We start from the raw sequence: 15,375 nt of genomic DNA on the forward strand, positions 1-15,375 counted from the left end.
TAGTCACATGGAAATGATTGAGACAATACAAGTATGCATGTTTCTGCTCCAATAATGGAATGGCTTTTAATCTCTGTTCATTAATACAACAGTGCAGATAAACATACAAAAGAAACCTATAAAAAGTGTCTGGCGTGGTGGGAGATAATTGTCTAACAAAATCCCCAGGGTCTTCCATAGTATTAGTAGTGCACTGCCAAGAGAGAAATGAAATGGCTATGAGGGAAATTTTACGTGGACAAATAACTACGCTATATCAAATTCCAACTGTCAAGGGATCTTTTATGTGCATGCCAATTTGTACACGGGACCGCGTTTTTTCGTCCCATCCAGCGTGGTGGGAGATAATTGTGTAACAAAGTCCCCAGGGTCTTCCATAGTAGCGCACTGCCAAGAGAAACACAAACTAGATCATTTCATGATTAACATGGTTAAATATTTAGGGATCTTCTGATTGCGACATTGAGTTTAATTTAACCAATCATATTATTAATTACACAAGTTCAGGGCTATGAACACGCGCTGTTAGGCATGATATACTGAGTCCTATATAAGATATCTACCGGGTATTAGAAATTGTCAAGCAGACTTCAATTAGATTCCAATGCGAGCTGATACACCTTCTTATATACTATAATAAATAGTTAAGCAGTAGTAAGAAGTTTTATTTTAATCCCTTCAAGTGCCTGTGTAATGAATAATGCATATACCCTAATTTTATGTAGGAATGGACATCATTTCAATCAAAGTAGGTAAGTATTGTTTATAGGTAGTGGAACTGTGACATTGACATAATATTGTACATCGTTGACCTCAGGGTTAGGCTTGTTGTCGTACCATAGTTAGGTTAACATCTTCCACCACACTGCAAAGTCAGTAACATCATCAAGCTAACCTTTGCCAAAAGGTTAATGTTAATAATATCCACCAATTTGTTTATACATTAAACACAAGACCAGCATTCAATCTCTGTGATCTGTAAATAATTAATAAAAAACATATGAACTTACTTCAAATTTACACATTATAACTTATTACATAAACTTTATGTAGATAACGGCAGTGAATTTTGAGATGAATTACATAAAAATTTACAAAAATAAGAACTGTTAATGAAAATAATAAACTGATTTACCTCACGATGGATAATATTGGAAATATTTTCTATACTTTTCTTCTGAAAAATGAAAGGGAATAGCTTTATTATAAAACAAGGAACATGTACTACAAATACATATAATTATTAATGTCCCCCCCCCCCCCCACAACACAGACACTTGGAATTTTGGAATTCATTTAATATAGTTAACTAAAAAAATGTTGAAATCACAATTAATTATGATACCATAAAATACAATTACAGGCTGGTAAAATCAACACAAAGTTCATACATGAGAATATAATAAACAGAACTGTGAGGTTCATATAAACAGCCACAATCCCAAAATAAATTGATGACACATTAATTGCTCATTCATCTTTTTTAAAAAAAAAAAAACGCATCAAGCAAGGTATCTGATATAATGAAACAATACACCGAGCTCCATTACTCTCACTTAATTATATCCAAAGTTATGGTATAATAACAAATCAACCTGCTAATCTATATTGAACTAAATCGAGGTTGAGTTCGAAAATAAAAACAAAGTTTAAAAGAATCAACTTAATTAACAAAGATAGGTTGCCAGGCAACGAAACATACGCCCACAGCAGCTAAATCGACGGACGGACCGACGACGATATACGACCACATTTCAATAAAAACAATAATTAAACAATCAAAAACTATGGTAAACAGATCAATCAAATTCAAACGAAACAAATAAAACAAAGAAAAGGAAAAAAGCAGTTCATTACCATTCTACATTAAAAAAATAAAGGAAATCAACTTGTGAAAAAACTTTCATAAAATAAGAGCAAAGTAACACTAATGTTAATACTTTTTTAACGACCCTACTTGGGCTCCCGGCACCCCTACACCCAAGCCTTTCCACACCACAACAAAGGTCCATTTCATTGATTTTTTTTCAATTTAATGGTCAAAGCCATCAAAAAACCCCAACACATTTAAAAAACTGAGAAAATAAATTATAAATTCTACCTTTATAATCAAGAAATATAATTTTTAAATATGTAATATGTAATTCAGATCTAATTTTTCATCAAAATCAATGTAAATGGACCTTTGTTGACCAGATAAGCAAGTTACATTGATACTAACTTCAGACTTTACAATTTTGTATAAAATTCTAACATTATTAAATGATCTGCATGTGTGTAAAATCCTAAAATCTTAACATGAAATGATCAAGCGACTGAAACGCCAGCATGAGGTCCCTATCACCTTACATTACCTATTTAAGAATAACAGAAACCATAAATTAATGGCGTTTTTAGGACCTGAGCTTCGAACGAGGGATAACGCCTTTAAAATACAATAATAAGCCATTCCAAAATAAATAACCCTATCACCCTAAATAATCATGCGACTGATCCGCCAGCATGAGGTTCCTAACAATATCTATTTAAGAATAACAGAAACCATAAATTAAAGGCGTTTTTAGGACTTGAGCTTCGACCGAGGGATAACGCCTTTAAAATACAATAATAAGCCATTCTAAAATAAATAACCCTATCGACATGTGTGTAAAATCCTAACACCTTAACATGAAATCACCATGCGACTGAAACGCCAGCATGAGGTCCCTAACAATATCTATTTAAGAATAACAGAAACCATAAATCATAGGCGTTTTTAGGACTTGAGCTTCGACCGAGGGATAACACCTATAAAATACAATATTATGCCATTCCAAAATAAATAACCCTATCACCCTATCTGCATGTGTGTAAAATCCTAACACCTTAACATGAAATGATCATGCGACTGAAACACCAGCATGAGGTCCCTAACAATATCTATTTAAGAATAACAGAAACCATAAATTAAAGGCGTTTTAGGACTTGAGCTTCGACCGAGTGAAAACACCTTTAAAATACAATAATAAGCCTTTCCAAAATAAATAACCCTATCACCCTAAATAATCATGCGACTGATCCGCCAGCATGAGGTTCCTAACAATATCTATTTAAGAATAACAGAAACCATAATTTAAAGGCGTTTTTAGGACTTGAGCTTCGACCGAGGGATAACGCCTTTAAAATACAATAATAAGCCATTCCAAAATAAATAACCCTATCACCCTAAATAATCATGCGACTGATCCGCCAGTATGAGGTTCCTAACAATATCTATTTAAGAATAACAGAAACCATAAATTAAAGGCATTTTAGGACTTGAGCTTCGACCGAGTGAAAACACCTTTAAAATACAATAATAAGCCATTCCAAAATAAATAACCCTATCACCCTATCTGCATGTGTGTAAAATCCTAACACCTTAACATGAAATCATCATGCGACAAACGCCAGCAAGAGATCCCTAACATTATCTATTTAAGAATAACAGAAACCATAAATTAAAGGCGTTGTAGGACTTGAGCTTCGACCGAGTGAAAACACCTTTAAAATACAATAATAAGCCATTCCAAAATAAATAACCCTATCACCCTATCTGCATGTGTGTAAAATCCTAACACCTTAACATGAAATCATCATGCGACAAACGCCAGCAAGAGATCCCTAACATTATCTATTTAAGAATAACAGAAACCATAAATTAAAGGCGTTTTTAGGACTTGAGCTTCGACCGAGGGATAACACCTTTAAAATACAATAATAAGCCATTCCAAAATAAATAACCCTATCGACATGTGTGTAAAATCCTAACACCTTAACATGAAATGTTAACAGAAACCATAAATTAAAGGCGTTTTTAGGAAAGGAGCTTCGACCGAGTGAAAACACCTTAAAAATACAATAATATGCTATTCCAAAATAAATAACCCTATCACCCTAAATAATCATGCGACTGATCCGCCAGCATGAGGTTCCTAACAATATCTATTTAAGAATAACAGAAACCATAAATTAAAGGCGTTTTTAGGACCTGAGCTTCGACCGAGTGAAAACACCTTTAAAATACAATAATATGCTATTCCAAAATAAATAACCCTATCACCCTAAATAATCATGCGACTGATCCGCCAGCATGAGGTTCCTAACAATATCTATTTAAGAATAACAGAAACCATAAATTAAAGGCGTTTTTAGGACTTGAGCTTCGACCGAGGGATTACGCCTTTAAAATACAATAATAAGCCATTCTAAAATAAATAACCCTATCGACATGTGTGTAAAATAAAGTCCTAACACCTTAACATGAAATCACCATAAGGTTAAATCTAAGGACTGTTTGTTTGTATCTGACTTTATCTTATTTTGTACCCATAATACTGCAGTTTCACTCAAAATAAATTCTTGTATTTGATTCATTGCAAAAGAATCATCTTTTCCCAAATGGGAACATTTAAAACCTTTAGATAAATATTTATTAGTAGATTTCAATTTATATTTCAAAATAAGACTGGATGATTTCTTTGAAAATACAATGGAAGGACCTCCTTCTACATAATCATCTATACTTGATTTGTTTAATTCATCGCTTTTTCTATTTTCTGTTGATTTAACTTTGTTTGAATTACATGTAGTAGTAAGTCTTTTTACCTTTTGCTTTAGGCATCACTGGTTTAGTAGGTAAAAAGTCATCATCAGAATCAATATTATGTTCTATTGCATTAGTATTATTACTGTTTACATTATGTTTGCTTGAATGTTCATAAGATTTTTGCAGTATATTGACCAGACATTAACCATGAAATGATTGCAAATGAATACTTTTTGAATGTAAAGAAAAGTCTAGCATAAAATGTTAAAATGCTTGTAATTCATTTGCAATATCCTTTTGATATGTAGTTGACAAGAGAGCGTTAAAAATATCTTGTCGAAGTAAAAGTATGGTTATTCCCACTATAATGGATGGTCCACATACTGAACCACAACTTTGTTTTGGATATAAATAACACATTTCTTGACATGCATTATGAGGATAGCCATTTAAGTTTGGACTATGTGCTATTTGTATTTCTGCCACGCTTAAATTGTTCATTAAACATGAATTATAGCCACTAATAAAGTTGTTTAAATTGAACATTAAACTATCTGGTAAAGCTAAACCTAATGTATCAATATAAATGACTTTATTAATTACATCATACACACAGAAAGAAAAATGATTCCCGTTGATGACTTGCTCTCCTGTCTCAATATTTATATCTTTCCCAGCCAAATATGTGATTATTTCACCAGTACTTGAACGTGTTAACGATTTCACACAGAGAACAAAAACAAATTTAGTGATATTAGGATGCTTAGCATACAGCCTTGAACCTAAATTTTTAAGATCATGGATGGAATTTAAATAACCAACTTAATCTGAGTCAGATATACAATCTTTTAACAGTTCAATAATTTTATCAATCACTGAATCACTTAGCCATCTATCACACAGCAGAGTTTTTAATTCAGACACTGACAACTGATAATTACCAGGAATATTAGGTTTGAAAGAATCTGTATTGTTCAGTAGAATATTTTTTAATTCAACAACCTGTTCAAAGTTAATATTTTCTATTGGTGTAAATAAAGGTTGCCAATTCAAAACATATTTGTTTTCATTTTCCAACGCTTGTCTTACTCCTTTTGCAATGTAAAAATCACGAAAACATTTAATTTCAGCAAAAGTAAAATTGCCATATGGCAAATCTACATAATAGTCTTTGTCATTTTTTATAGCCCCGATAATCTGATCCAAATCTTTTATTGGAGGCATGTATTTTGAGTCTTCACATTTAGAGAGTTTAACATTTGTAGTGTTTCGTTTAATAACATAGTTTCTACATATTACAAAAGGCAGAATTTTATTAGGCAATGAGAGATTAATTCTACTTCTAGTACTATTAGTATTTTGTAAAGCCATATTTGAGTACAATGTAACTTGCTCACCTGTTTTAATTTCCTAAGTTTATACTGAATACCGTGGCGTACTGGAAAGGTCTTTAAAACCAATTACGATGATCAATCTAACACAGCAGTCAGTACAGTAGTAGTACTAGTGTGGTATTGTATGGTACCACTTCCACCAAACCAAGTCAAAAATCAAAACCACTATTGATGAACCATATGAAATAGAAACATGCAACTAATTTTAATGAACATTAGATAGTAATAAGCTTAATTTATTCTATTGGTAAAGTATTAGAAATTAGATTTATTTAATACTGTTGTTGTTTACTTTTTAGAGCCTAATATGTAGGCCTATATAATACAGTGGCAGTGCCCTAATACAACTTATAATAATAATAATTGATCTGAACTGAATCAGACTGATCCATGTGGTGTGTAATTTGTGTATCTCATTCTCAGACTCCACTCCAGCCACACTCACATACTGTGAATGTGACCCCCTTGGCTGTAATTGTGACACTACAGTACAACTGTCTAAGGGGCATATAAAATAAAATGCTTGAAATAAATTTGGACTAGACTAGGTAGATATCTAAGCCTAATTTTAATCATAACGTAGGCTAGTCTTCTCAAAAAATTATTTACATTCATTTTTTATGAAGTTAGTTTTTTTAGTCAAGTACTAGCTAAAAAGTATCAAACTTTATACATTACCCAGGTCAGAAAATCTCCTCAGAAAATAAAAGACAAATTGTAGCTCAATAAAGATATTATAAGTAAGAAGCTGGCGCCGTTGAAAACAGTAAGAGTTAGCCTAAAGGTCAGAATTTTGCGCCAAAACCCTATAAATAGATAACGTGAAGCAAACCAGTTAAAAATATCACGGAAAGATAACTCTGATTGAAAAAGTGCATAATTAAGAAAGTACTGGATAATCGTTAGTATCAAAATAGAAACCGATTAATTGAAGATCCAGTATTGTGCCAGATGGGGACACAGATCACCAAATATTCCTACGCCGTCACCCACGAAACAAGGGTCAAAGCTATTTTTAGTCTTCCTCTCCCTTTTCCTTTTTCCCCCCTTTTGCATGGCGATTTTTGTTGACTTTTTGGTGTAGAATCGAGGAAAAGGGTTTGAAAATACATTTTCTGCCAGGTTTTGGTGAATATTCATAATTTTGATGCGGAAGGATACAAGAGTTGAGAGGTTGGTTAGGTTGAAATGGAGGGCCTGAAATTGCATGTTTACTTGTCTCTACTTCCAGCTTGTGTATCTCAAGTTTTTCATGAAGAACCTCATACGTGCTTTTGGGCAAGTGGTTGCCACATGTTGCTCCATCTGTGGTAGAAAGCGTTCTACCCAACGAAAATTTGGGAAAAAGTTAGAGCCGGTCTAAGATATGAGAATTAACATTGGAGTCAATGGGGAAATCTTTAGTGATCTGTGTCCAGATTATGCACTCTTCCGACGAGAGTTGTCTTCCCGAGACTGGTACGGGCACACTCGGCAAACCTCAGCAGATTCCAGTGCCCTACATCTAGCCTCGGCTAAATGACGATGTAAGTTATTGGAACTGCTTTCAAGTTCACAGATTACCAACGGCGTTGCCCATGACGATGCCTTTGAAGAATGTTTTACCATACAAATATTTTAAAGTCTGAAGCTGTTTTTCTTTCAAGTTTATCCGGTTTTCTTCAAACAAGGACAACTTTACACTAAAAATTCTGCGCACGCTTCGAACGACGCAATTTTGATAACTTTTTTTTAAAAGCGGCAAGTTTAACTAATAAGTAAACCATTGCCGCATCGCAATTGTATAGGCGTAGGTACATATCACTTGCCGTCATACAGCCGAGGTTAGATGTATACATAGAGGTGTATAATATATTGACTAGAGTGTATTGTGGTCACGTGATCCCCATTGACGTAACGTTAACGTCGTGGGCCGTCGCTGGAGACTGCCCGCCATGTTTCAACCGGGAAAGAATCACGAAAGTGCCCGGATGAACGCTATGTAAACAAAGGGAAATAGACTGACGGAGGGCGGACAAGCCCATTAAAAAAGCAGTTCTAATTCAACAATATCAACCAAAAAAATTATGATTGAAAGGTCTTACCTTACTGTCCTAAAACACAAAATCATTTTGGTCAACTGGCATATTTTTGGGGCTTTATTATTAAGAATAACTCTTATCATAATCATCATCATGATGAATACCGTGGCATGGTCACCATCCATGGTGTAAATTGTAGTATAAGTATAATGCAGAACTGACGAAATCGTGTTTATTTTATTAATTGAGCACAGTGAACGTCCTCGAATGTCCAGATCTATAAAGTGTTCAGCAAATTTTTGAACATTGCTCCTCGGTAGTTCACATAAAACTTTATTTTGGATAGATCTAAATAATTTGTTCAGTTGGACGATTTGAAATGAAAGGACTGCTTGATTGACAGATAACTAAACCATCTATATCATGTAAAGAGATAAAATCGATTTTAAAAATAATCCGACTTCTATCATTTACCAGTAGAATAATATCTGATGCTGATTGGAAATATTTTTTTTAAAAAAAAGGAAAATATAAACACGCCTAGCAAGGCCTTAGTAGGCCTATATGATTTTCAATTTCCATGATCTGGTGTCTGATTTTTCTTTTTTGAAAAATACGGCGGTATATTAAATTTTACAAAAAAATAAGACTAACCTGATTATACTTAATAAGATTTTCGTAGTAGCAGCGATTAAAAAAAGAATATCATTATCATCAGGCCTATTTTTTTTTTTTACAAAATTTGACTGGGAAGGAAGTTATCAAGATTACTTATTATTATTAACCATTTTTTTTTAACTAGTTCGGGGGTTTTATGCGGGTTTTCAGAAGAAGAAAAAAAAAGAAACATAAATGTTGCAAGAAACTTTCACTTTATTCTGTACATCTGTGTATACAATGAATGTCGGCATAATTAATAAAATCCGAGGGAGTAAAACTAACCGATAGTAAAGCAACTACTGGCCAGTGAGTGCATGTCTGTGACTAAACACTACACTCCAATAAGTAGACTTACTCCCCGCGATATTTTTCGTACAATGCAAAATGTGTGTATATAATATGCGCAATTTCCATAATAATTAAATATACATTAATTTGGAAGTTCGCTAAACGCACGGACCTTGTAATTATTACATAATAAAAGTATCAGTACTAATAATATAGACCCGCCCGGTTTCCGGACTCAAACTTCCAGTGTTCGAGGTCTTCTCGCCGTGTTTATTAAATTATTTTACGCAATTATCATGATTATACTATATCTATTAGATCACTATTTGACTTATAATATATCTTACGTACTTATGAAATGATAATCCACTCCCCTTTCGCCTGACATTGAATTAACCAAAACAACAACAACTCTCCGGCATGTTGATATATGCCAACGTAGACTAAATCTTCCCGGTTGTAAAATGGCTGCCAATCCCCATAGTCGGCACGCGATCACGTGACCACCATACACTCTAATAATATACACCTCCATGGATGTATATAACGGAATCCCCCGAGGTACTGACAATGACGTCTATACGTCATTGGGTACGGACCATAGAGCATAGATTGCATATAATAGATCGTATATAATATGGATTGCCAGTACTCGTACTGATAACACCTAATGTACCAGAGCTCCAGAGCTATCGTCTAAATTTATCTAAAGATAAAGTAGCCTAGCAAAACTCGAGAAAGACTCTCCAATCGACTTTAAGACTCTACAAAGATTCTTCAGTCCCAAGGTTGTCTTTCTATCTTTTTTTATTTATTTCGTTCTTTATTTCTTATATTTGTATAAGTATAAATTTTTTGTTTTTTTTCCTTCTCTTTTTTACTTTTGACAGTTATTTTCGGTTACCCTGTTTCATTTTTATTTTTTATTTTTCACATTTAGTTGGGTCTATTTCTTTCGGTATTCTTTGCTTTCTAGGATTTTTTCTTTTATTTTGGACAGTTCTTTTTCGGTTATTCTGTTTAAATTTTTATTTTTTTTATTTTTTACATTTAGTTGGACCTATCTCTTTTGGTACTTCTTTTCTTTCTAGGATCTTTTGGTACTTCTTTTCTTTCTAGGATCTTTTTCTTTTATTTTCATACTTTTCGCTTATTCTAGATTAGTTTTTACTTTCCTTGTTTCTTTTCCTTTAACTTTGGCTTCTAGTTTACTTTTCCTGTATCATTAGCCTCATATTTTTGTTTATTTTTATATTTTTGGTTGTTATTTCCCATATTTTTCTCTCATTTACTTTCTTAGAAACATTATCGTTACAAGGGCTTCAGTTCTATTTTCTTTGTTAGGCAATCAGTGTCCAAGCGATCGGAGATTAGCTCAAGCGATCGAACTACACTCAGATCTAAGATATTAAATCAAGGGCTTAGCCGCCTTTGTTGAACTAACGATCTGACAGCTGATCTGCTAATTGGCTTATACAAACACTAGGAACCTATAGTTAATTAGTGTAATCAAAACTGATTAACTAGCGGACCGGTGTGGAAAGGGTCAATAGCAGATCATCAGGTAATCAACCAATCAATTACTGTTTAATCCTAACCACTCTACTTTAGATTAACAGCCAGAACCATCTCTTGTTTATCCCTCTTTAAATTTAGACTTTCGAAGCAGGAAATGGTCAATGGAGTCCGTGACTAAGCTCAACATGTCGATGGTTGAAGGTTTCAACAGCAGTCCGGCACCATCGACCTTTCCGGCGGCTAAAAAGAGGGAGGTACAAGCCTTCGTCGTCCAGGTGAGGCCCGCTGAAGGCAAGTCCTTCAAAGGGACCAAGCTGACGGCGATAGGGAAGGAAATAAAGAAGACCTGGGGTATTATCGATACCCCAGACATCAGAGTAACTGTCCCTGGACACGTCCGACTGGCTTTTAAAACACAGGAGGACATGGACAGGGCGGTGAACCAGGTATCCCTTCTCGGTATAGAAGTGAGGGTATCCCAACCGTCAACCGAAAAGGTGGTGGTTCATGGGATTCCCTCCGAATATGACGCAGAAGAGATCCTGGAAGACTTGAAAGACAGAGGATATGCGGTCACGGAGGTGTACAGGTTCAAGATTGCTGAAGGTAATAGCCAGGGAAGCGTCGCCCTGACCTTTAACAACAAAGCACCTGAAATGTTAAAAGTAGTATACCTATCCCGAAGGACCCACGCCTACATCAACAGGGTACGGCAATGTTCCAACTGTCAAAAGCTGGGCCACACAGTCAAGTTCTGCAGGGGAAAGGCTGTGTGTGCCCAGTGCGGTGGGAGTCACGCGGTGGCCGAGTGTAGGGCGGGCATTCAAACAAAATGCTCGAACTGCAAAGGCGGTCACGCAGCGAACTCCCCCGAATGCCCCAAGATACAGAGCACCAAGGCTGCGTTAAAAATACAGGGGAAGGAGAAAGTGAGTTTCAGTGAGGCTGCACTCATTCTCAAGAATAAAGAGCGGGCGATAAAAGATGTCAGGAAGACGGCTCCGGTTAATAAACCAACTACGGAGCCAATTCCATCGACATCGACGCCGGAAGAACCACCAAAGGCAACCCGCTCAGAACCAGTACCAAATACAAAGACTCCAAAGACGAAAACCAACCCAAAGAAAAACGAGGAACCAAAAACGAAAGCTGATGAAACTCACTTTATTCCGAAATTCAAAACGGAGAGTGGTTTCATGAGCTTCATGATTGAATTCCTGAAGGTGGCAGACCAAACGACAAAAATGGCAAGCCTCCTAGGGAAACTTAGAGCGTATATGGTCAACGCAGACGCTCTAATCAACTCTATCAACACAGTCAAGAAAAGATTCAGAGATGAAGACGAGGAAGATGAAAAGAACGATCAAGAGGTAAATCTCGCTCTACGTAGGAGGATATCTCATGTTCGCCACTACAGCACTGAGGTACCTTCTATGGAAAGCGAGACACCAGTAGATCAATAGAACACAACCAATGAGAGGCATCAATCCGGACAGTCATCATGGCGGGCCAGGTAAAGGTTCTTCAACTTAACGTTAACGGACTGGCCCCCAGATGTGCTGAGCTGAGAAAATACATCACCCACAACCCCAAAGATGTAATATGCCTCCAGGAAACCAAGCTACTACCAACTAAGAAAGACATCTACCTACCCGGATACACTTGTCAGAGAAGGGACAGACCGGGCAGCACGACTCGTGGCGGCGGTCTTGCCATCTACGTCAGTGATAACTTAAATTATACTTCTGTTACGCTGGACGTAGCGGGCCCTCTAGAAGCAATGGGCATAGCCATCACATTGAGCAATAATAAAAAAATAGTGAATGTCTATGCACCCCCAATAGTCACGATAAAATCAGTAGACTTCCAGTCACTTCTCGACCAGCTTCCGCAGGGCGAATCTGTGTTTTGCGGGGATTTCAACGCAAAACACGCTCTGTGGGGGTCACCGAGGAATGACTGTCGGGGGACTAGCCTGTGCGCAATAATCGAAGGGAACGACCTATGCGTACTAAACGACGAGAGCCCTACTTTTGTTGGAGGAAATGCCCCACCTTCAAACCTGGATCTCACGCTCTGTACGCTTGGTATGGCAAACCGCTGCGACTGGCAAGTACACGAAGATGAAACACTTGGCAGCGACCATCTACTGATAGAACTCTACATCCAATGTGAAACAACCAGGGAAGTCTATAACGGGAAACCCAATTGGAAAATAAAAGAGGCTGATTGGGCTAACTTCCGTGTAGGCTGCCTTGGGTGGAAAGAAGAAGACATCATCGATGCCAACATCGACGTGTACGCAGCCAACATCACGAGTGCTATTATAGGTGCCATTATAGGTGCCGCAGACGACTCCATTCCCAAGACTTCTGGAGGGCAATCAAGGATTAGAAAACCTTGGTGGTCACCAGAATGTCAGAAGGCGGTTAACGAAAGAAAGAAGGCACTACGCCTACGGAAACGTCACTACAATGAAGTCAACCACCAAAACTACCTGGAGTTGAAATACGCTGCTAGAGACACCATCCGGAAGGCACAAAGTGGGCACTGGATGACATTCTGTAATGCGTTGAATCAAAACACGCAAACAGGTGCCGTCTGGAAGAAGCTAAACGCCATGAACGGGAAGCGCAGATCATTCAACATACCAAACCTAAAGAATGGAGATGAGTACGTTACCAACGGCAATGAAAAGGCAGATCTACTTGCAAAAGCTTTCGCTGACGCAAGCAGGGACGAAAACCAATCACCAGAGTTCCTGAAGAGAAAGGAAATCTTTTACTCACAGCACCCTTCATTAGAAATTGAACCTAATGAAGGGGCTAAGCCAATCAATCTACCCTTCTCTGAAGAGGAGTTAAATAAGGCTCTTTCCCTCAAGAAGGATAGTGCGACTGGTGAGGACAAAGTAAAGTACTCAATGCTCAAACATCTGCCTAGAAATGCCAAAAGGATACTACTAAACTTCTTCAACACATCCTGGCTGGCAGGAGAGGTACCTAAAGAATGGCGGAAAGCCAACGTCATCCCTCTTCCAAAACCAGGTAAAGAGAAAACAAAGGCAGAGTCCTATCGACCAGTAAGTTTGACATCCACACTGTGCAAAACCTTGGAAACAATGGTTAACATACGACTACAGTTCTATCTGGAGAGCAACCGACTGATCGACGAAAATCAAAGCGGGTTCAGGAAAGGGCGTTCAACAATAGACCACTTGGTAAGACTGCAGCAAGTCATGTCGCAGGCACTCCTCTCTGGGAACCTGTTATGTGTCGTGTTCGTAGATTTAACTAAGGCTTTCGATTTAGTCTGGCTAGACGGGCTGCTCTTCAAGTTAGGACGTATTGGTATAACGGGCATAATGTTTCGGTGGATCAAAAGCTTTCTGAGCGATAGAAGGATACAGGTGAATGTTGGCAGATTCCTGAGTGCCGAGCAAACATTAGAAAATGGCACGCCTCAGGGGTCGGTTATCAGTCCCACTCTCTTCAATATCATGATCAACGACATACAGAAATCTTCCTACCTCGACGCCAAAACTGAGTTAGCTAAATTTGCTGATGACAGTACCATATGGAGGAAAGGGAGGAACTTCTGTGAACTACAAAACAACATGCAGAAGGCCTTAGACAAATTCATGGCATGGGCAAACGATTGGGGATTCAAGGTCTCGGAGAAGAAAACAGTCGGCATGCTTGTAAGCAGGGATAGAGGGATAAGCAGAATGACTCTGTGTATGAACGGGAAACCCATCGAGTTTAAAGACCAAACCAAGTTCCTTGGCGTAATCTTTGACCGAAGGCTGACCTGGAAACCGCACATCGACGAGACTGTAGATAGATGCACCAAAATCCTAAACTTAATGAGAAAAATAACGGGCAGTACTTGGGGGTCCAACAGAGTAACACTAATGAGGGTGTATCGTGCTCTAATACCATCTGTATTAGACTACGGCTCTCTGGCCTTCATGAACTGCGCGCCATTACTCTTAAGGAAGCTTGACACCATGCAATACAAAGCTCTGTGTATTGCGACTGGCGTAGGGCAAGGGACTGGGAGAGAGGCACTACTGCAGGAAGTCGGGGAGTTGCCCTTATCCCTAAGAAGAAAAGAACTAGCGACAAGGTACTGGGCTAAGATCTCGCAACTGGGCGAAAGATCCCCAACCTTTGTCAGTCTACAAAAAACAAGATATGTGAGAGATCCTAGAAAGAAAAGCTTCGGCCAGGGTATCATGGAAACAATCAAGGAACTGCGACTGGGGGAGCTCGTGATAAATGAACACGACCCCCCCAGCGATCGCCCCTTGGACGCTCCCTATACCGCCGGTTAATCTAGATCTACTACAGAAAACCGACAAGAAAAACAACCCCACTGCAGCACGTGCTTTTTCTCTAGAACACCTGGAAGACAACTGGCCGTCTGATGACTGGGACCATGTGTACACGGATGGCTCACGCAATCCTGAAAGGGGCACCAGCTCGTTTGGAATATACCTGCCAAACGGGGAACAGGGAATAAGCAGGAAACTGCCCAATAACTGTTCGGTGTACACTGCAGAACTTGTGTCCATTCGTGACGCTATATCATGGATTTCCCATCAAAAGACTAGTAAGTTCGTCATTCCAAGCGACTCTCTGAGCAGTCTGATTTCAATCCAAAATGACAACTAGGACTCAAGACCAGAAGTCATTTTGGAAATCAGGCAGCTGTACCAGAGGGTTTTAGAGAAGGGAAGCAAATTAGAACTCGTGTGGATTCCATCACATGTCAACATTAGAGGAAACGAGGAGGCAGATCGACTAGCCAATGAAGGTCTCAAGGACACAGCACCACTCCGCACCATAGACTACAGCACCACGGAAATCTACAGTATGGTCAAAAGACAGGTCAATTCAATCTGGGAATTAAATCTCGTCAAACT

At 37.8% G+C, this 15,375-nt stretch overlaps 2 long non-coding RNA genes across 2 annotated transcripts in view; both read right to left on the minus strand.

Annotated features, from left to right (window-relative positions):
• The window catches only part of LOC126816739 (uncharacterized), a 166,324-nt gene that overhangs the window by 115,280 nt on the left and 35,669 nt on the right, over positions 1–15,375 (minus strand). The window lies entirely within an intron of this gene.
• On the minus strand, positions 37–9,440 carry LOC126816731 (uncharacterized). The gene is made up of 5 exons (XR_007678529.2): positions 9,282–9,440; positions 6,640–6,767; positions 5,965–6,126; positions 1,136–1,177; positions 37–976 (listed from the first exon to the last, which is right to left on the minus strand). It is a non-coding gene; the product is annotated as an uncharacterized LOC126816731 (long non-coding RNA).

The sequence above is a fragment of the Patella vulgata genome, chromosome 3 (genome assembly GCF_932274485.2).
Source record: "Patella vulgata chromosome 3, xgPatVulg1.2, whole genome shotgun sequence".
Taxonomy (NCBI): domain Eukaryota; kingdom Metazoa; phylum Mollusca; class Gastropoda; family Patellidae; genus Patella; species Patella vulgata.